This window comes from Leptodactylus fuscus, chromosome 1 (genome assembly GCF_031893055.1).
Source record: "Leptodactylus fuscus isolate aLepFus1 chromosome 1, aLepFus1.hap2, whole genome shotgun sequence".
In the NCBI taxonomy this organism is placed as follows: Eukaryota; Metazoa; Chordata; class Amphibia; order Anura; family Leptodactylidae; genus Leptodactylus; species Leptodactylus fuscus.
In genome coordinates this window covers 258,752,976-258,775,370 of record NC_134265.1, presented here as the reverse complement: position 1 = coordinate 258,775,370, position 22,395 = coordinate 258,752,976, and the positions used below count along the sequence as shown (strand labels likewise).

The 22,395-nt window shown below is 42.8% G+C and overlaps 1 protein-coding gene across 1 annotated transcript in view; it reads right to left on the bottom strand.

Moving 5' to 3' along the window:
* SEC24D (SEC24 homolog D, COPII component) overlaps positions 1-4,222 on the bottom strand; it is an 89,820-nt gene extending 85,598 nt beyond the window's left edge. The window contains exon 1 of the mRNA XM_075286100.1: positions 4,125-4,222. The gene's annotated coding sequence lies outside the window, so the exon portion shown is untranslated. The remainder of the gene's footprint in view (positions 1-4,124) is intronic.
* Positions 4,223-22,395: the final 18,173 nt, after the last annotated feature.

Genomic DNA, 22,395 nt, shown 5'->3' with positions numbered 1-22,395 from the left:
AGTATACTAGAGTGTAAGCTCTTCAGCACAGAGACTGCTCTAACATCACCTCAGTAATGTAGCATTCAGTATACTAGAGTGTAAGCTCCTCAGCACAGAGACTGCCCTAACATCACCCCAGTAACGTAGCATTCAGTATATTAGAGTGTAAGCTCCTCAGCACAGAGACTGCTCTAACATCACCTCAGTAATGTAGCATTCAGTATATTAGAGTGTAAGCTCCTCAGCACAGAGACTGCTCTAACATCACCCCAGTAACGTAGCATTCAGTATACTAGAGTGTAAGCTCATCAGCACAGAGACTGCCCTAACATCACCCCAGTAACGTAGCATTCAGTATATTAGAGTGTAAGCTCCTCAGCACAGAGACTGCTCTAACATCAGCCCAGTAATGTAGCATTCAGTATACTAGAGTGTAAGCTCCTCAGCACAGAGACTGCCCTAACATCACCTCAGTAATGTAGCATTCAGTATACTAGAGTGTAAGCTCCTCAGCACAGAGACTGCCCTAACATCACCCCAGTAATGTAGCATTCAGTATACTAGAGTGTAAGCTCCTCAGCACAGAGACTGCTCTAACATCAGCCCAGTAATGTAGCATTCAGTATATTAGAGTGTAAGCTCCTCAGCACAGAGACTGCCCTAACATCACCCCAGTAATGTAGCATTCAGTATATTAGAGTGTAAGCTCCTCAGCACAGAGACTGCTCTAACATCACCTCAGTAATGTAGCATTCAGTATACTAGAGTGTAAGCTCCTCAGCACAGAGACTGCCCTAACATCACCCCAGTAATGTAGCATTCAGTATACTAGAGTGTAAGCTCCTCAGCACAGAGACTGCTCTAACATCAGCCCAGTAATGTAGCATTCAGTATATTAGAGTGTAAGCTCCTCAGCACAGAGACTGCCCTAACATCACCCCAGTAATGTAGCATTCAGTATACTAGAGTGTAAGCTCCTCAGCACAGAGACTGCTCTAACATCAGCCCAGTAATGTAGCATTCAGTATATTAGAGTGTAAGCTCCTCAGCACAGAGACTGCCCTAACATCACCCCAGTAATGTAGCATTCAGTATATTAGAGTGTAAGCTCCTCAGCACAGAGACTGCTCTAACATCAGCCCAGTAATGTAGCATTCAGTATACTAGAGTGTAAGCTGCTCAGCACAGAGACTGCCCTAACATCACCCCAGTAATGTAGCATTCAGTATACTAGAGTGTAAGCTCCTCAGCACAGAGACTGCTCTAACATCACCCCAGTAATGTAGCATTCAGTATATTAGAGTGTAAGCTGCTCAGCACAGAGACTGCTCTAACATCACCCCAGTAATGTAGCATTCAGTATACTAGAGTGTAAGCTCCTCAGCACAGAGACTGCTCTAACATCAGCCCAGTAATGTAGCATTCAGTATATTAGAGTGTAAGCTCCTCAGCACAGAGACTGCCCTAACATCACCCCAGTAATGTAGCATTCAGTATGCAGGCTCAGCCACCAATAATGTGAAGCACATGTTATCACGAGGAATGGCTGATGGCTCCAACTTTCTTATTTTCAGAAATCAGAGATGACACCGGCTACACCAAAAGACACAATATTCTATGGTGTGAGATTTAGCCAAGAAAATCTGTAGTACACCTGTCACATGTGGACATACCCTAAAGGGGTATGAAAGCAAAAATATCACTAGACTGATGGAGGCTCTGTGCCTTAGACCACCACCAATTATTGTGGGGTCTGGAGTTCCCCTTTAAGCTCCACATAATATTCTCAAGTGTAACAAATGGGAAATCCCATAAAAAAACATGGCAAACTGCAGAAAGTTAGTTCTCTTTAATGGATTTTTTTTAGGAAACTGTCACAAAAATATGTACTAGTTAGCCTCTGCCTTGTAGATGTCAAAAAGCAACCCAAAGGACAGATAGACAGACAGACAGACAGACAGACAGACAGACAGACAGACAGACAGACAGACAGATAGATAGATAGATAGATAGATAGATAGATAGATAGATAGAGTATTGGCCAAAAGTATTGGCATCCCTGCAATTCTGTCAGATAATACCCATTTTCTTCCAGAAAATGATTGCAAGCACTTTTTTTTGGTATTATCTTCATTTAATTTATCTTCAATGGAAAACCACAAAAAGAATTGTCAAAAAGCCACAGCAAACATAAAAAAGGGGGTGGACAAAAGTATTGGCACTGTTTGAAAAATCATGTGATGCTTCTCTAATTTGTGTAATTAACAGCACCTGTTACTTACCTGAGGCACCTAACAGGTGATGGCAATAACTAAATCACACTTGCAGCCAGTTGAAATGGATTAAAGTTGACTCAACCTCTGTCCTGTGTCCTTGTGTGTACCACATTGAGCATGGAGAAAAGAAAGAAGACCAAAGAACTGTCTGAGAACTTGAGAAGCAAAATTGTGAGGAAGCATGAGCAATCTCAAGGCTACAAGTCCATCTCCAAACACCTGAATGTTCCTGTGTCTACCGTGCGCGGTGTCATCAAGAGTTTTAAAGCCCATGGCACTGTGGCTAACCTCACTAGATGTGGATGGAAAAGAAAAATTGCTGAGAGATTTCAACACAAGATTGTGCAGATGGTGGATAAAGAACCTCGACTAACATCCAAACAAGTTCAAGCTGCCCTGCAGTCCAAGGATACAGCAGTGTCAACCCGTACTATCCGTCGGCGTCTGAATGAAAGGGGACTGTATGGTAGGATACCCAGGAAGACCCCACTTCTTACCCAGAGACATAAAAAAGCCAGGCTGGAGTTTGCCAAAACTTACCTGAGAAAGCCAAAAATGTTTTGGAAGAATGTTCTCTGGTCAGATGGGACAAAAGTAGAGCTTTTTGGGAAAAGGCATCAACATAGAGTTTACACGGGGAAAAAAAGAGGCCTTCAAAGAAAAGAACACGGTCCCTACAGTCAAACATGGTGGAGGTTCCCTGATGTTTTGGGGTTGCTTTGCTGCCTCTGGCACTGGACTGCTTAGCCGTGTGCATGGCATTATGAAGTCTGAAGACTACCAACAAATTTTGCAGCATAATGTAGGGCCCAGTGTGAGAAAGCTGGGTCTCCCTCAGAGGTCATGGGTCTTCCAGCAGGACAATGACCCAAAACACACTTCAAAAAGCACTAGAAAATGGTTTGAGAGAAAGCACTGGAGACTTCTAAAGTGGCCAGCAATGAGTCCAGACCTGAATCCCATAGAACACCTGTGGAGAGATCTCTTGATGGCAGTTTGGAGAAGGCCCCCTTCACATCTCAGGGACCTGGAACAGTTTGCCAAAGAAGAATGGTCTAAAATTCTAGCCGAGCATTGTAAGAAACTCATTGATGGTTTCCGGAAGCGGTTGTTCACAGTTATTTTGTCTAAAGGTTGTGCTACCAAGTATTAGGCTGAGGGGGCCAATACTTTGTCCGGCCCATTTTTGGAGTTTTGTGTAAAATGATCAATGATTTGACTTTTTTTTCATTCTCTTTTGTGTTTTTTCATTGCAAGCAAAATAAATGAAGATATTAATACCAAAGATTGTGCTTGCAATCATTTTCTGGAAGAACAGGAGTATTATCTGACAGAATTGCAGGGGTGCCAATACTTTTGGCCAACACTGTAGATAGATAGATAGATAGATAGATAGATAGATTATTATGTATGACATAGATAGGCAGACAGATTTGATATTATTATTATATAGATATATATGAGATCGAGACTTTCTTATGATAGAGTAGTCCCTCATGCGTTTTATTTGCGGTTCTTTCTCTATCACAACTCTCAGTAAGTAGCCAGAACTGTGAGAGTTGAGTCCACGTAATAAGCTCCATATGTTGCTCGTCTATAGAGAACACATGCAGTGCCAGTGGGGCACAGACAGGTGAGGGCAGCACCTGACAGCTGGCACCGGCTACTACACTACGGTGCTCCGGGGTCACCTGTGCCATTGCCGCTGCTCCCGGATGACCCGTGTCTGGCATCCCCCCCTCAGTCACACAGAAGCTTCCATCCTCTCCTGACACGTCTGCTCTCATACCCTCATCACCTCAGGTAATACCCCGCTGTCCCTAGGTAAGCCTCACTTAGTGGAGTGTGTGGCCGGTGAGTAGTTACCTGTCCAGGTAGTGACGTCCCCGCTTTCAGCACGGTTCTACTTGTAGGGAACTTGTAGCAGAGCCGGCAGCACGGGGAGGTGGGGAGCGAGCTCTGCCACGTCAGACAGCCACAGCTGGAGCGACTGCGCGTCCCCGCCTGACAGAAGCGCGCCGCCATCTTGTGCTCGCTTCCTCACAGTCAACCAGGCAGGGAGCGCGCTCCACGTCACCTCTGGAGGATGCGCTAGCTAGCGGTGTCGTGGCGGCTCACTTGTGGACAGGGCAAAGCTTGTAGAGGCAGGAGAATGGCTGGGTCTAGCTGAGTATAGTCTACAGCTGTCACATACATACGAAGGAGAGTTGTGAAGCCATTTAAACATTGGTTGCATTCACAGGTACGGTTTTGTTGCGATTTTGAAAAAAGTTTTAAAAGAATACTGTTTTACTACAGTGTTTGGTCTCTATAAATGCAACAAAAACGCTATGTGTGAATACAAGTCTTCTGTTTTGCATCATCAAATCCAACTATAACAATGGCCCAGTGCAAATTTAGTCTAAAAATACGCCAGCTTTATCACAGTGACTGAAGTGGAATGAGAAATCTGACCCATCTTTAGACTGCTAGGGGTAAGTTCACACGTTGTTAGGTGTCGAGGAATTTGGATAGGAAAAAAATCCGCTTCAGGAATTAGGAAATGGATTTTTGAAGCGTTTTTTGACATAAGGCTTTTTTTGTTTTTTTTTTCTCCACCAGCACAGTGTATGGACCTATGGCAAAAACCTTGTCAAAAACCGTGACGCGTTTTTTCCACCTCCCATTGACTCCTGTTGGTTTTTTCAGGCGGAATCCGCCTGAAGAAAGGTCATGTTGCTTCTTTTTTCCAATAGCAGGAAAAAAAAAGCTAGTAGGAAAAAAAAAGCAGCGGATTACATAGGACTCTATTGTGAGGCATTTTTGGTGGAGGATTTTGAGGTGGATTCCGCCTCAAATTCGTGACCAAAAAACTCCATGTGAACCCAACTTTAGTCTACATTTATACCACAATGTAGTTGGCTTAAGGTATGTTCACACGGCAGAATTTGCATTCCACGTGTGAACACTTACACGCGGCTAGCCGTGACGGGATGCCGGTGCACTGCACCAGCATCCCGTCACTCCATTCCGCTCTGGATTAGGCCTGAAGAATGGGCCAAATCTGGAGGGAGCCGCAGAATCCACAGCAAGATAGGCAGCTTGCTTCTTTTTTCCGCTACGAGCTAGCGAAAAAAGAAGCGCGGCTCCTATTGAAGTAAATGGGAGCCATTTTTTGAGGCAGATTCTGCGTCAAAATCCGCTCCAAAAAACTCCATGTGAACATATCCTAACATTGTGCTAGAATTTTTTTTCACAGATGCACCATAGTGTCTAAAGATAACCTTAAGTTAGACTCCATGCACACAACTCAGTGTGTTTCTGATATGGGGCCAAGTTTGCAGCGGAGTGCATTTGGATGACACTTGGAGTGACATCCAGATACATCCCGTGATGCATTCATATCTATGGGGACTTCCAATCCATTCTGTTCCAGTGACACAAAGAAGGATAGGACCTGCTCTATAATCAACCGTGTCATCGGAAACACCCATAGACATGAATGCTTCACAGAATGCCGCTGTAAACTGTGGACTCATATTGGAAATACACTCGCTTATGTACAAAGGAGCATTTTTTTTTATTATTACAAAATGAACAGCGTACTTGTCACTATTTTTGTGGATTTAATGTCTATTCATGATGTTAGAGCACTCCTTTAGATGCCCGACGCTGCTTTGTGTTTAGGCATTTTCACTCATCTAGGGATGGCGGAAGAATGGAGACAGCATCAGAGATAGCAGTGGAATGGTATTGTAAGGTATTTTCCTTATGTGACTTGGTGGTTATGGAGTTCTCAAATAGGGCAACTAGCATATGGTTACTAGAGATGAGCGAACACCGTTCGATGGAATACATATTCGATAGAATATCAGGCCGTTCGAGGTGTTCGATTCCAATCGAACACCACGAGGCAAATGCAGTAAAAATTTGTATCCCCTCCCACCTTTCCTGGAACGTTTTTTGCACCAATAACTGCACAGGGGAGGTGGGACAGGAACTATGACAACGGAGGCAGTTAAAAAAATTGAAAAAGCCCATTGGCTGCCGAAATCAGGTGACTTCCAATTTAGACGAATGGTGGATTTATCATTCGATTAATTTGCAGTCCGATGCAGCAGAACACACTCAGCTCTGCTGCATCAGACTGCTAACATCGGCCAGCTCTGCTACATCTCTGGTGTAGCAGCTCTGCACTACTCCCAACCATCCCTCCATCTACTCCTCCTGTCACACACATCTCGTGTGTAGCAGAGCTCAGCACACACTCAGCTCTGCTACATCTCTACAACAGAGTGTAGAGATGTAGCAGAGCTGAGTGTGCGCTAAGCTCTGTTACACCAGAGATGTGTGTGACAGGAGGAGTAGCTGGAGGGATGGTTGGTGTAGCAGAGTGGAGCTCTTCTTCATCTCCGGTGTCCGGAGTAGCCAAGCTAACCGCATGGCTAGCTCTGCTTCATCTCGCCATAGGAATGCATTGACCAGCATTGATTGGTCAGTGTACAGCATTCGGCCAATCAACGCTGGTTCTGCCGGAGGAGGCGGAGTCTAAAATCGGACCAGAATGGAAACTGCTGTGGACCGATTTTAGACTCTGCCTCCTCAGGCAGAACCAGCGTTGATTGGCTGAATGCTTTATACTGGCCAATCAACGCTGGTCAATGCATTCCTATGGGAAAAAGTCCGTTCCGGCATATCGCAAGCTGACAGGGATCCCGACATAATAAAGGTACTTGATGCCCCCAGACATGCTTGCCCTGCTGTCCCAGTTGCTTTCCAGGGTGTTGCCATCATTTCCTGGGGTGTCTTAGTGGACTTGGTGACTCTCCTGAGTCGAATGGTAGGATCCCCTGTAGCAAAGCATTTTCTCCCATAGACTATAATGGGGTTCGATATTTGTTCGAATAGTCGAATATTGAGTGGCTATTCGAAATGAATATCGAACATTTTACTGTTCGCTCATCTCTAATGGTTACACAATCAGACAAGAGGTAAACAAGAATCCTCTTTTTGTCAAGGTTTCCTCTGAGGCTAGATTCACATTTGCATCCTATGGAGACTCAGTTGTAGTGTCCACTCGAAAAAGTCCTGAAAGCACATTTTTTCAGCCACCACTTTCAAATATTACAGGCACCCTACAGACCCATTATAGACAATAAGGTCTATTAGGCTCCATGTGTAGACATTATTTTTGCATTGACTTGTCTGTTGTTCCGATGTTGGTGAATCTAGCCCATTTCTCCTTAGATTTACCCTGTAAGTCCATTAGCTCCATTAGGGAGCCTGCACACGGAGTTACACTCCACTCATTCTGAACGTAAAAGTCGTTCAGAATGAGCGCGTAAAAACCAGATCCCATTGATGCCCATGGGTCCCGGCATACGTGCGCTACCCATTGAAAACAATTGGAGGCTTTTTTCCCTATTGCTTTCAATGTGATACTCGCGTATCACATTGAAAGCAATAGGGAGAAAACCCTCCCATTGATTTCAATGGGTAGTGCACGTATGCCGACACCTATATAAATCAATGGGATCTGGTTTTAACGCGCTCATTCTGAATGAGTTTTACGATCAGAATGAGCAGAGCGTAACTCCGTGTGCAGGCTCCCTTAGTCCATTAACTGTGTTGGGGTTTCTGTTCTTTGGGTCTCCTTGGCAACCCAAAAACGGAAACCCAATCCACTTAAAAAAAGGTTAACCGCGAAAACCTTTGGACCCCCTAGACCAGGGGTGCTCACACTTTTTCAGTGTGTGAGCTACTTTTTAGCTGACCAAGGCAAAAGATCTACTAGGGCGGGGCAGGGGTGGGCCTGTGGGTGGGACCGGGAGGGCTTGTGGGCGGGACGGGCTTGTCTGTTGCCGAGGCTGGACATGTGGGCGGATCGCGAGAGCAACACAGCGGCGTTCTGTGGCTGCCCAGGGATCCCCAGTGTCTGTTCACAGCGCAGGCAGAGAGTTATCTCTGGACACTGGCAGGCTGGGGCTGCGGCAGCCCCACCTGCCAGTGTCCAGAGATGATTCTCAGCCTGCACTGTGAACAGACACTGGGGATCCCTGCATCCCACGATCGACCTACAGTATACGTCCTTTGCGATCTACCAGTAGATCGCGATCGACTTTTTGGGCACCCCTGCCCTAGACTATAATGGGGTTGGCCAGATTTCCGCCCAAAAAATGCAGAGAGAAAAGTTCTGTCCGCATTTTTAAACAGAGTGGGGGACAGTCACCGAATGCAGGTGTTACCATAGCCTAAGTGTCTGGTATAAGTCAAACATGGCCGGTGATACAAAGTTTAAGCCTTTTGATAAGCACTTGTACAGTAGGTAACATCATAAGGTCTATCTCCAACCTGTGTTTGTGGTATACCATTATTTGAGTCAGTATAGTCAGTCCGTATTATTTTTTTGTATGGTCCACCTCAGAAGAGCTAAAACTGACATGGTGTTGACTTAGGGTCTTGTATGTTCTTATCCTTACATGGCCATGCATATACCAGAGTTGGGTGATTATGACCTAAATCATAATCGCAGCTAATCTTTTACCTTGTAAAAAAAATCCATTATTCCTCAAATATGATTAATGGTGATTATTTGGGCCATGCCCCATTTAAAACCACTCGAGATTCATCAGAGGTTTTGTTTGGACCATACAGAACTGAATAGGCCTGAAGAGAATATTGAGTAATGCTGGAGCCCAGGAGAGATGAATAACACTGTTTATTATTACAGATGAGCAAGTAGTATTCGATCGAGTACGTATTCGATCGAATACGACGGTATTCGAAATATTCGTACTCGATCGAATACTACTAGCTATTCGCAGTAAATATTCGATTCAGAACCAGCGTTGATTGGCCGAATGCTGTACACTGGCCAATCAACACTAGTCAATGCATTCCTATGACAAAAAAGTCAACTCCCTCGTAACCGCAAGCTGCCAGCTCTCCCGACTAGCAAGGACGAGCCTGCTGCAGAACCAGCATTGATTTGCCGCTGGCTCGCCTTTGCTAGCTGCCAGCTCACGGTTACGAGGGAGCTTACTTTTTATCAGCGCAACTGCAAACGGTGTGCAGTTAAAGCACACGGACCTCATAGACTATAATGGGGTCCGTGCGCTTTAACTGCACAGTGCTCCTCCTAAACACTCTCCTCCTGCTATTCGTGGACTTGGTGACTCTCCTTTAGTTGAATAGTGATTTCCCCTGAAATGAGCATTTTTTCCCATAGACTATAGTGGGATTCGATCGAGTAGTCAAATATTGAGGCTCTACTCGAAACGAATATTGAATCTTGAATATTTCACTGTTCACTCATCTCTGTTTATTATGTTTCATCCTGAACAATGTCTTTAACCCTTCCAGTCAGTGACATTTTTTGATTTTCGTTTTTGACTCTCCGTACAGAACTGAATAGGCCTGAAGAGCATATGGAGTAATGCTGTAGCCCAGGAGAGATGAATAATACTGTTTATTTTTTTTTTATGTAGATTGTGAGTCCCATATAGGAATCACAATGTACATTTTTTCCCTATCAGTATATCTTTGTAGAATGGGAGGAAATCCACACAAACACGGGGAGAACATACAAACTCCTTGCAGATGTTGTTCCTGGCGAGATTCAAACCCAGGACTCCAGTGCTGCAAGGCAGCAGTGTTAACCACTGAGCCACCGTGTTGCCTGAATAATACTGTTTATTATATTTCATCCTGGACAATGTCTTTAACCCCTTCCAGTCAGTGACGATTTTCGTTTTTGACTCTCCGCCTTCCAAACCCCATAACTTTTTTTTTTTTTACATTCTCAGTGCCATAACAGGGTTTAATGTTTGCGGGACAAATTATTCTTCCTGATTCTACCATTTATTATTCTGGACTGGGAAGCTAGAAAAAAATTCATAATGAGGTGCATTTGTTAGACTTTCTTACGGGCTTAGTTATGACAGTGTTCACTCTGCAGCCAAAATTACATGTCACCTGTATTCTATATGTTGGTACGATTCCAGGGATACCAAATTTATATGGTTTTATTTATATTTAAAACCCTTTAACAACACTTAAAAGTTGGCAAAAAAATTTTTTTTCTAAAAGTCGCCATATTTTGACACCTGTAACTTTTTTATATTTCCATGTACAGAGATGCACACGGCGTCTTGTTTTGTAGGGCTGGGTGTACTTTTTATTTATACCATTTTCGGGAAGGTTTATTGCTTTGATCAGTGGCGTAACTAGGAATGGCGGGGCCCAATGACGAACTTTTGACATGGCCCCCCTCTGACCGACACCGACGCCAAAGACCTCGACCAACCCCCTTCTACGCATTCCTGCGCGCTCTGTTATGCCCCATAGTGGCCCCCTGAACACAGTATTATACTCCATAGTGGCCCCTGCACACAGTATTATGTCCCTTTGTGGCCCCTGCAACGCACTATTATGTCCTTCAGTGGCCCCTCCACACAGTATTATCCTCCATAGTGGCCCCTCCACACAGTATTATGCCCCATAGTGGCCCCTGCACACAGTATTATCCCCCATAGTGGCCCCTGCACACAGTATTGTACCCCATAGTGGCCCCTGCACACGGTATTATACCCCATAATGAACACCCATAAACAATTATTATACTCTGGGGTCTTTTCAGACCCCAGAATATAATAACCGGAGATCCAGGGGGAGAAAATCATAAAAAAACCTCTGTTGCTCACCTATCTCCCAGCTCCTATGCTGTCGGCCTCTGAAGTAGTCCATCTTCAATGACGTCAGACGTAGGCCAGGGTCATGAGACGTCAGACAACTAGGCCGAAGCCTGCCCGGATCATGGAGAGGTAAGTAACAGTGTTTTTTATGTTTCTTACCTCTCCTGGGCTGCTGATCATTATACTCTGGGGTCCGAAAAGACCGCCGAGTATAATGGTAGCAGCTGTCACCAGGCCCCTAATGTCCCGGGCCCTGTGGCAGCTGCCTCTGCTGCTACGGCGGCAGTTACGCCACTGGCTTTGATCACTTTTTGTTGAAATTTATATCAGAGGCAAACAGTGAAGAAATGGTGGTTTGGCAATTTTGATTCTTTTTTCCCGCTACGGCAATTACCGTATAGGAAAAAACTTTTTCGAGCTTTGTAGACTGGGCGTTTTTGGACACAAGGATACCTAATGTGTATGTGTTTCACTGTAGTTTGTAATTTTGATATGTATTTAGGGAAAGGGGGTGATTTGAACTTTTAGGGGTTTTTTAATATTTTTTAAAGGTTTTTATTTCTTATTTTACTATTTTATTATTATATTTCTTGAAAGTAGACAACCAAAAGATTACATGTGTCTCAATGGGTTATCAATAGCCATGTCATCCTTCATGTAACTTTGTGACAAACAAATAATTTTTTGAAAAAATGCACTAAGACATATACTTGCACCTGAAACTCAAATTCGGACCCGTTCACACGTAGTTTACGCTCATGTATTCTGTCTACGCTCCGTGTATTCTGAACGTTTTACACTTGTAAAAATACAGGGGTAAAATGTAGTTAGCCATTGAGTTCAATGGCATGTTCGTATAACGTGCGCAAAAAGCCTCTTCCCCCCTCTCTCCTGAAATTCTATCCCTATGTGTCCTGTTGTACATAAATATGCATCCTACAGAATTTGTATTTAGTTATATCTGAAGAAGAAGCCAAAGAGCTTCGAAACATTATATTCACTCATCATTATGAGTTAGCCATTAAAAAAGGTATCATCTACTGAAGACTCTCAAGTTTTTTGTTTTTTATAATACACAAATCAGAGTGTGACTGTGATACCGAAATCTAACTTTTTTGAGATTGCACAGCATACTGTATATAAAAATACAACTTAATATTTCAAACATACAACCACCTTCATGCAACTTTGCAGAAATCAGAGATTACAAGCAAAAATTGCACAAAAATTTTAATTTGGCACTAAAGTCCCGCCTCTAGCAATCCCTTTCTGCAAACAAAATGTACTTTCCAAAAAACTGCAAGATGTGACATAGTAGATGAGGTTGGATGAAGAAACCAGTCCATCAAGTCCAAGCTATAACCTTACAGTGTTTTTCCAGGAATTCATCCATTTCATGCATATTGCATAGATAGATATTTACAGTTGTGGGTGTTAAAGAAACACCAAAATCGTAGAAATGTGGCAACAAATTTTGTGCATGCAAGTTAAATAGGTGCTTACTTAATATAATTTTGTACCCCCCTATACAAATTGTAAATATAGTGAATAATTATAATCTGTATACCTAACTACTGTGATAATTAGGGCTGATTTCAGATTGGTGCTTTTTTGCTCACATATTATGGATGCAACCTCTGAAGTTCCTGTGATTCATCATTACTGGTGTTAGAGAGTCATAATTCTAGATCTGATGACCTACTGGAAGTCCAGGTGATTTGTTTGAAAAAAAAAAAAAACAGCTGCCAAAATCTGGGATTTTATATGAGTGTTATCTGATTGATGAAACTTTTCCGCCTGTTAGAAAAGTTTTATGCCTACATCTCTTGTGATAATTGTTATAGGGATTATTTTAGCGTGTAAAGGATATCACTAGAGAGGTGGTTGGTCAGGACAGGGACAGTGGGGCAGGACAGGGACAGTGAATAGATGTAAACTTTACTGATGACTTTGTGTAAGTGTTGCATAAGTATTTGGTGTGACTCTTTTGGCGCTGCGACTTGGACAATAGTAAATGTCTGTGTTACAGCACCAATAAACTACCTGGTTATGTTAAGAAGGGTATTACATGAGAATGCACCTGTGATTAGGCTCAGAAGGGTATTCTGCTATGTGATAATCAAAGTGCAAAAGTAAAATATGCTCTCTGATTGATAGGAGAGGGGATAACATGGACAGAAATCCATGCTACCACTCACCCTGGAGTCACATACAGATTATGCACAGACAATGATGATCTATCTTTATCTCTGCAGTCTGATTGCACAGCCCTTTCTTCTCTTTTACCCAGCTCCAAGATGCTGCCTAAGGCTGGAGAGGGGAGGACACTTTATGGTAAGTTCACACTGTGGAAAGTGAAGAGGATCACTTTCTGCCATAGGCTTTTTCGGGCAGCTAGCCACGATGGAATGTCAGTGGAGTGCATCAGCAATCTGTTGCGGGATCCAAGTCCTGATTAGGCCTGGAAGAATGGGCCTAACCAGGAGGGTGTCTCTAGCCGCAGATGTCGTGGTTGACTCAGTCGCGGAATCCGTGTGAAGATAGGGCATGTCACTTTTTTTTCCCGCTAACTGACAAAAATCGCTAGCGGAAAAAAAATGTGTGTGACTCCCATTGAAATGAATGGGAGGCATTTTTGCAGCCGGATTTTGGGGTGGATACCGCGTCAAAATACACCTGCAAAAAACACCATGTGAATATACCCTTAGAGCTCTATATCTCCAGATCTGATACCAAGCTCATCATGATCTGATACAAAGATCATCAGGATAGCCCTTACAGATTCAGAGCAATTTGCTGTTAAAAACGCTATTGTGAATTGAAATCTGCTTTGGGATCTCAATGCCGTATAGCATTTTCACCAGTGGATCTCTAAGGCCTATCATGAGGAACTTGGCATTATTTTACAGATGACATTCTCATAGCCTGAGAAATCAGCATTAGTAGCAAGGTTGTACTACTGTACATATGTCTTCTGCTACTGAAATACCACATTGGCTGGATGTATAAATAAATTTGTTGGCAGGGAAAGGGTTATTTTATTTCGAACATTGTAAAGCTTATATAACGATTTTCCAAATTGACAAGAAAATTTTGCAATACCTTTTCTTAGGGACCACTTCAGTTCTGAAGGGGATTTTAAAGGTCTATATGTTAGCAACCCCAAAAAATAACCCCATTTTGAAAACTGCACCCCTCAAATTATTCAAAATAGCAATTGGGAAGTTTCTTAACCCTTTAAGCATTTCATGGGAATTAAAATATGGTGGAGAAATGTTAGACTTTTTTTTTTTCAATAATTCAACCCTACAATATACTAAAACATTCACAATTTGCTACGCAATTTCTCCCGAGCATGGAAATACCCCATGTGTGGATGTAAACTGCTGTTTGGGTAGGAAGGAGAAAAGCAGATTTTGCAGGAATAGTTTTCAGGTGTCATGTCTCATTGTCAAAGCTACTAAAGTACCAGTCCAGTGGAAACCCCCAAAAGCGATCCCATTTTGGAAACTACACCCCTCAAAGAATTTATCAAGAGGTGTACCAAGCATTTTAACCCTTGAAAGTAGTATTAATTTAGTTTACAGAAATGAATGTGCAGTTGTAAGTTTTTCAGAGATATGGCATTTCAGTGGCCCAAACAGAGTCCCAACTTCAGCCCAATTGAATACCTTTAGGATGAAATAGAACTAAAATTGCAAACTTGGCCCTATCAGTCCCCATCTAAATGAATGGACAAACATTCCCACTGACACACTCCAAAATTTTGCAGAGAACCTTCCCAGAAAAAGGGGAATTTCTTAAAAACTCCTGTAGGTTTAATGTTTCAGTGCCCCAGTACTTTTGTCCATATAGTCTTTGTTATTCTACCTGTTAGGTGGGGGGAGTTCGAGGAATGGAAACATCATAGACTAGAACCATGAACACAAATTTTAAAATGAATTTTCCAAACCTATAACCCTAGAATAAACATAATACTCAGGTAAACGGTTTCAATCTATTTATGCTACAAGTGATAGAAGTTGGACTATACAAGTACTTGGCCAGATGATCTGGATTGTGGTCTTCGGAAGCTGGGCCAGATGTCCTCCAGTAACACTAAAACAAATAAATTGTGACTCCAAATAAAAGTTATAGTTTGCTGTCTTGAGGCCAGATTAAATTAAGCATGAGTTCTGTGGATGCTGACCTTTTGTTAATGATCAATGCGTAATTTCTGAATAAACAATAGAAAAAGCTAAATCAATAGGGATAAGTTTTGAAAACGTATTGAGAAGAATAACATGCATTTCAATGCAATGTGAAAACAAGATTCTCTCTTCATTATTAGGTTCCAGCATGTTTTTTTTGTTGTTTTTTTTTTACTTAAACCGATTTAATTGGTTCAGTATAGATATGTTCACACATGGCATTTTCATGACATCTTTTCTGACGAAATTTTTCAAAATGTATTAAAGATATAGATCAACAAATATGCCTCAAAAAACAAGTAACCATGCGTTGTTGTCTTTTCCAGGTAAATCATCCATGCATTACAGAAAGATATACAGAAAGGTACTGTATATAAATATGCATCCTTCAGAAATGGTTTAAATTTACTTGAGAAAGGACCCTAGAGGTCCGAAACGTTGTAAACTGTCATCATTATTAGTTAGCCATTAAAAAGGTATCAACTACTGAAGACTATCAAGTTTTTTGTTTTTTTATATTTCCTACCCACTGGCTAAGGGTCAGTTCACACGTGAAAACCGCCTAGCTTATTTGTGCGAGGTAAAAAACCTCGAGGAGTTTTTTTGACGCTGTTTTTTGCATTCCACGAGGTTTTTGACGAGGTTTTTGACGCGGTTTTCGCTAGCGGTTTTCGCTAGGGTTTTTTTTTCCTATATGTGCTATAGAAACTGCAGGCGAAATCCGCGCGGTTTTTTGCAAAAAACCGCGCGGTTTTCTGTGCAAAAAACCGCGCGGTTTTTTACCGCGCGTTTTTCGCCTCCCATTCACTTCTATGCAATTCTTCAGGCGTTTTCCGCCTGAAGAAAGGTCATGTCGCTTCTTCAGGCGGAAAACGCTAGGAGGAAAAAAAAAGCTAGTGGTCTACATAGACTACCATGTTAAAGGAGAGGTTTTTGAAGCGAATTCCGCTGTCAAAAACCTCCCCTTTGCCCACGTGTGAACTAGCCCTAACACGGTACGAAAACAAACATTTTCCTTTTACAGAAAGATTGGCATATCTCTACATATGTCAAAAAGCCAAGAAAAAAGAGATATAGGATGGCACTGCTAAATGCACAAATGAAAGTCCCGACAAACTGGAGGTAAGTATGAGGAATATAACCTTATATATACAGAGCTGTGGGGGTGCTCAACAACCGAAAAAAGACTGTTAGAAAAATAGAACAAATGCAGAAAAATGAGGAAGGGCACTCACCCACGTTCACGCTTGTCTTCATAAAATGCTTCTTTTATTAAGGTAACATATTTCTTTAAAAACAAGTAGTGCAGGGAGGAAATAGAGCATATATAGGCATGAAGCCTTCATGCCTATATATGCTCTATTCCCTCCCTGCACTACTTGTTTTTAAAGAAATATGTTACCTTAATAAAAGAAGCATTTTATGAAGACAAGCGTGAACGTGGGTGAGTGCCCTTCCTCATTTTTCTGCATTTGTTCTATATCTCTACATATACTGTTAGATTAAAGGGATTCTGTCATTAAATTGTATTTTTCTGCCTACCACGTCAGAATAGCCTTAAGAAAGACTATTCTTCTCCTACCTTTAGATGTCTTCTCCAGGCCACCGTTCAGTAGAAATCCCGGTTTTAGTTAGTATGCAAATGAGTTCTCTCACAGCACTGGGAGCGTCCCCAATGCTGCGAGAGAACTCTCCAGCGCCGCCTCCATCTTCGTCTGGAACTGCCTTTCATCGTGTCCTCTTCCAGAGCTGGGTTCAAACTTCTAGGCCTGGGCAAATGGTTGCTTACACAGTAAGTGTAAGCGGCCATTTTCTTGTGGCTGGCGGGCATGCGCAATTTGAACCCAGCACCGGAAGAAGACGCATGAAGAGAGGCCATTCCAGACGAAGATGGAGGCGGCGCTGGAGAGTTCTCTAGCAGCATTGGGGACGCCCCCAGTGCTGTTTGAGGGCTGGGGCCCGCCCCCAGTGCTGCGAGAGAACTCATTTGCATACTGACGAAAACCGGGATTTCTACCGAACGGCGGCACGGAGAAGACATCTAAAGGTAGGAGAAGAATAGCCTTTCTTAAGGCTATTCCAATGTGGTAGGCAGAAAAAATAAAATTTTAATGATAGAATCCCTTTAAGTCTTTACAACACTGTATCCAGGGCCAGTGTTAGTGGTGGGGAGGGCAAACTGAGCAACTGCTCAGGGCTCCATCCCCAAAGGGCCCCTCAAGATTTGAAGCATCAGGCTTTTAGCAGTGCAATGCATCCAATACAGTTCAATCCTTTTACAGAGCAGGGCACTGAAAAGTCCCTGTTCTGCCATAGTGGACTGCCAGTAACACACAGGACGTTGTGGCAGTAGCGGTCCTGCTGCTGGGTTGTTGCTCTCCTACGGCCCCCTCCACATGTCCTGGTGTACTGGCCTGTCTTCTGGTAGCGCCTCTGGACACTACGCTGACAGACACAGCAAACCTTCTTGCCACAGCTCGCATTGATGTGCTGGTCCTTGATGAGCTTCACTACCTGAGCCACTTGTGTGGGTTGTAGAGTCCCTCTCATGCTACCACGAGTGTGAAAGCACAACCAACATTCAAAAGTGACCAAAACATCAGCCAGAAAGCATAGGTACTGAGATGTGGTCTATGGTCCCCACCTGCAGATCCACTCTTTTACTGAGTGTGTCTCTATAATTGCCAATAATTTCCATCTGTAGTCTATTCCATTTGCACAACAGCATGTGAAATTGATTGTCAATCATATATATATATATATATATATATGTATATATATATATATATATATATATATATATATATATATATATATATATATATTGGCTTCTGCCCGCAACTTCGTCTGCATGGACTTCAGAATTGGGTCCAGAGAGAAATGAAAAATGAAATCCTCCAAGTACTTTGAGTGAGTGTTCGCCGGCACAGCGCCACCCTTTGAGCAACAGCCCGTCTCCATGCTTCTGTTTCCTCCACAGTCTCAGCAGCTCTCTGGAATGCCATATATTGAGCAAATTGCTGCTGTCGATGGTTCACCTGCTCTGGCATTTCACCAGCTCTCAAGCTGGCCTGCCGCTGAACTTGTTCCTCACGGCGTGCCTGTGATTGTTCCACCATATAATGAGCGTGTTGTTGGTGTCAATGATACGCCTGCTCCAGCGTATCGGCCGCTCTGAAGGATGCAGGCAGCCCCTGTTATGTTTCAAGGGTGCCGGTTCTGGTGGGGTGTACATATGAATGTGCTGGACAGCCCACTTAATCTAATAGCAATTTATGTGAGTTATATCTGTGTGCATGTGAAGTGCTGGTATCCATCCTCCTCATGGGCTGTAGATGTATGAGTGGATGTTTTGTTACCATTTTGCACCTGTGCTCTTTCTACCATATACTGCAATAGGGCCTGTCTTCTTCTGGTATTGGGTAAGTGTGGGGTTTTTTTCCTGTGCTATCTGTGGTATAGCGGTACACAGAGTCCTGTAAGATTTGGAAATACATAGCTCTACAAGTTATGGTAAAATTAACGCCACAACAAAGTTAGTAGAAAAGTACAATTTTTCTTTAAGCTGTTATCATGTAGTTCTAAGCCTAGGTTTGCTTGGAAGACTTTTGTGGGTCTTTATCTATTTTATGAGTAAGCAGTGGAAAGTAACCAAGAACTTTTAAAAGCTTCATGCTATGGTTAATACTATAAAAGGAATACTTGCATGTTGTTACCCTTGGGAAGTTACACAGTATTGCCAAGTCAGATCTCTAGCAAAATTATTGAGTGCTTTAGAACTGATATCAAATAAGCTTTTTATAACCAGTGAAAACTGCATTAAGTGAAAAGCATTTTCATTTTTCTTCAATGTCTAGTAATAAGGAAATATCCACAATGCATTTCCCAAGGCATATGTTAAACATATACCAAGGCCCCCATTTCCCTGATGGGGGTCAAATAGAGGCTTATTGGTATCTGTTGGTCTGGTATACATGAATATATCTTATTTCTACTATATGAAGTAGTGCAGTGCTGTGCTATTCCACACAGAGGCATACCCCTATTATAATAATAATAATAATAATAATAATACATTTTATTTATATAGCGCCAACATATTCCGCAGCACTGTGCAATTTGTAGGCTTCAAATACAGACAAAAAGATACATTACAAAGAAAGTCATTTCACACAATGGGACTGAGGGCCCTGCTCACAAGAGCTTACAATCTATGAGGTAGAGGGGGTGACACAAAAGGTAGCAGAGGTGGCATTGCTTATACAGTGGTCAGACAATTTTGTAATAGAGGTTATTGTCATTACACAAACATAAAACTTTATGAGCCATCACAAGTCTTGTCCTTTAACATGTGGATGGTGCCTGGACATATAAAGTAAGCCTGAAACAGCATCATATCATGTGGGGTAATGTAGGAGCTGGAACAGAAAAGGGTTCATTTTAGGGATTCTAATGACGGTACGGAAGGGTTTACGTTAGAAATTGTGATAGGCCTGTCAGAAAAGATGCGTCTTTAGTTTGTGTTTGAAGCTGTAGAAATTGGGAGTTAATCTGATTGTCCGGGATAGAGCATTCCAGAGAAGTGGGGCACGTCGGGAGAAGTCTTGCATATGAGAGTGGGAAGTTCTGATAATAGAGGATGTAAGTGTTAGGTCATTGAGGATGAAGGTGATAACTTTATATTTTATTCTATAATGAATAGGCAGCCAATGTCGCAACTGGCACGGACCAGAGGCATCGCTGTAGCATCTAGACTGATAGATGAGCCTGGCCACTGCATTCAGAATAGATTGTAGAGGGGAGAGTTTAGTAAGGAGAAGACTGATTAGTAAGGAGTTACAGTAGTTCAGGCGAGAGTGAATCAGAGCAACAATAAGTGTCTTTAATGTATCTCTGGTATTACTATGTAATATACAATATCCAGTGGTGTAACTTTTGACATGCCCCCCCCCCTTCCTGACCGACACCGAAGACCTTGATCGACCCCCCCACACACACACACACACACACACCGCATTCCTGCACGCTCTATTATGTCCCTCAGTGGCCCCTGCACACAGTATTACACCCCATTGTGGCCCCTGCACATGGGATTATGCCCCATAATGAATACCCATGAACAATTATATACCAGAGTATAATAATCGGAGACCGAGGGGAGATACAAACATAAAAAAAAAAGTTACTTACCTGTCTCCGGCTCCACTGCAGTCTTTGGTTGTGTTGGCCATCTTTAATAACGCATGGATGTCACATGACATTTCATGCCATCCCTCCATCTGCCCCCAGTTTCATGCACCCCTCATCTCTACCCTGCCTCTAGGTTACTGTTGCTCCTCAATTGCTCCACACCACACATACATACACATTCACACACAGACACACACTCACACTCTCCATCCTGCATCTCACATCCCCCTCCCCTTCAATACAATACAATACACAGAGTGCCCCCCGACTACTATGAGGGTGCATTCACACTGAGTAAACGCTAGCTTATTTTGTAGAGTAAAATTACACTTGTAAATTTTGCTATCCCATTGACTTCAATGATATTTTTTTACAAGTGTAAAAATACGCCTGTAAAAAATACGCCTGTAAAAAATACGCCTGTAAAAATACGCCTGTAAAATGTCATTGAAGTCAATGGGATAGCAAAATTTACAAGTGTAATTTTACTCTACAAAATAAGCTAGCGTTTACTCAGTGTGAATGCACCCTTAGACAGTTATTAGTAACAGCAATTGCAGGCAAGTCTGAATACAAACCATGTGTAGAGTACTGATCCATCTACTGACACTGACCTCCCCCTCCTCCTAATACACAGATATCAGGACACTGTCCTCTCCCCTCCTTCTAATACACAGATATCAGGACACTGTCCTCTCCCCTCCTCCTAATACACAGATATCAGGACACTGTCCTCTCCCTCCTCCTAATACACAGATATCAGGACACTGTTCTCTCCCTCCTCCTAATACACAGATATCAGGACACTGTCCTCTCCCTCCTCTTAATACACAGATATCAGGACACTGTCCTCTCCCTCCTCCTAATACACAGATATCAGGACACTGTCCTCTCCCCTCCTCCTAATACACAGATATCAGGACACTGACTTCCCCCTCCTCCTCACACACAGATATCAGCACACTGTCCTCTCCCCTCCTCCACAACACACCTACATACACACTCACACACACACACACTCTCCATCTCACATTAATCCCTCCCCCTCAGTAATGAGCAGCACATCTCTCCTTCTCTTCTTCACTTGAAGGACTGTACGGGCTAAAAAGACACACCCACCTAGTCATGTGACAGCTGACGTCACACAAGGTCCTTCAGCTACAGGTCCTAAAAGCTTTCTCCCGATCTTATCGCAGTTACAACAGTTTGTCTGTGATAAGATCAGGGGGTACAGGGGTAGCTGTCACCGGGCCCCCTAATGTCCCGGGCCCTGTGGCAGCTGCCTCTGCTGCTATGGTGGTAGTTACGCCACTGACAATATGTAATGTACACCCCTCATATTTTGTAATTATTTCATTATATATTTTCATTGGGCAACACTGAAGAAGTAACGCTTTGATATAATCTGAAGTGTCAGTGTACAGCTTTGTATAACAGTGTAAATTTAGTGTGCCATCAAAATCACTCAACACGCAGCCATTAATGTATAAATCCCTTGAAAAAAAGTACACCCCAAAGTGAAAATGGACAAATTGTGCCCAATTAGCCATTTTCCCTGCACCGTGTCATGTGACTCATTAGTGTTACAAGATCTCAGGTGTGAATGGGGAGAAGATGTCTTAAATTTGGTGTTATCGCTCTCACACTTTCATACTGGTCACTGGAAGTTCAATATGGCACTACATGGCAAAGAACTCTCTGAGTATCTGAAAAAAAAAGAATTGTTGCTCTACATAAAGATGGCTTAGGCTATATGAAGATTGCCAACACCCTGGTCGAACAAAGAAGTTAAGTGCCCGTGCTCAGCGTCATATCCAGAGATTGTCTTTGCAAAATAGACATATGAGTGCTGGCAGTATTGCTGCAGAGGTTAAAGGGGTGCCAGTGCTCAGATTGTGTGCTGCAAGCTGCATCAAATTGGTCTGCATGGCTGTCATCCCAGAACAAAGCCTTTTGTAAAGATGATGCACAAGAAAGCCCGGTTTGCTGAAGACATGCAGACTAAGCACATTATTAGATTACAGGAACCATGTTCTGTGGTCTGATGAGACCAAGATAAACTTGTTTAGTTCAGATGATGTTGAG